Source organism: Ipomoea triloba, chromosome 16 (assembly GCF_003576645.1).
Source record: "Ipomoea triloba cultivar NCNSP0323 chromosome 16, ASM357664v1".
In the NCBI taxonomy this organism is placed as follows: Eukaryota; Viridiplantae; Streptophyta; class Magnoliopsida; order Solanales; family Convolvulaceae; genus Ipomoea; species Ipomoea triloba.
In genome coordinates, this window is record NC_044931.1 from 6,482,385 (window position 1) to 6,483,571 (window position 1,187).

A 1,187-nucleotide genomic window follows, 5' to 3' on the forward strand; every position below is an offset into this window, starting at 1 on the left:
TAAAAACATACGTAAAGATAGAAGTTATAAATCTCAAATTTGAACAACCCAAACACCAAAAGAAATGCAAGAAAATAAAGTCGGCACCCCACGCTCGAGGTACCTAGTGTCTTTAGCTGGACCACATCATATCATAAACTTTTCTACCAAGCAATCGTCCCTAAGGCCCGTCCCCACCCTGTGAAGGGGGTGGGAATCGATGCTCCATCCACAAGCGCAGTTGCTCAATCGCCTGGAACTGTTGAAGCTGTCTTTCCTCCTGTCTCGCATACGCCTCATGTTGCCTCTCAATGGCCTCGTTTTGCCTCATAATGGCCTCATTATGCCTCATCATCTCCTCCTGCTGCAGATCCATCCTCCTGTTGAAGGTGTCCATGGAATGAGTGTGCAACTGAATCTGAAGGGCCCTCATGGACGCCCAATAGTGCACGGCGGATAGTCTGCATACTCTGGGGGCACATCCTGTCCTTCCTCGATCACTTGTTCCTGCTGTTGATGAGGCTCCCCTCGTGGAGGTCTAGGTGCATCTCCAATCTGTCGGGCATAGCTCCTACTGAGATGAGCATCACTAAATGGTTGCATAGTGGCTATCCTTTTCTCTCGTGCCAACTCTCCCTGTAGACCCAGCCCATGGCACAATCTTGTGACCACTGGCCCTATCCACACGTACGGGCACTTTGGGTTTTTCTGAGAGTGGAACATTTGTTGCACCATGCAAGCCATTTGTATTGGTTCATTCATTTCTAGGCTTCAAAGGTGGAAGAGGTCGAATCTGTACACCTTATGGAGGTTTNCCTCCAAATGTAAGATTGAGTAAGAGCTTCATCATTTTGAGCGCCGGGCTGACAATCTTTGAAGTACTCTGTTTAACGCCGGTGAACCTTCCACCCTGACCATTAGTGATTCGGTCCCAGTAGGCTTCTGCTGCAGCATCGGAGTCAAAATCTGTTGGGAGGTTGCCCCACTCTTCTGACATAGTCTCTTCGTGGGTGTAAAGCCCGAGGCGCTCCCCTAATTGAATTATCGACAACTGATATCCTTTCCCGAATAGATTGAACTTCATGGACGGGGTGCAGTAGTGGTTTGAGGGTAGAAATGGAATTAAAAAGCTAGAAATTGGAAATGTTACTTGAATGTAGTAGGAATCTTGACATAAGCTTGATCAATCCAAAGTTGAAGTGAAGATC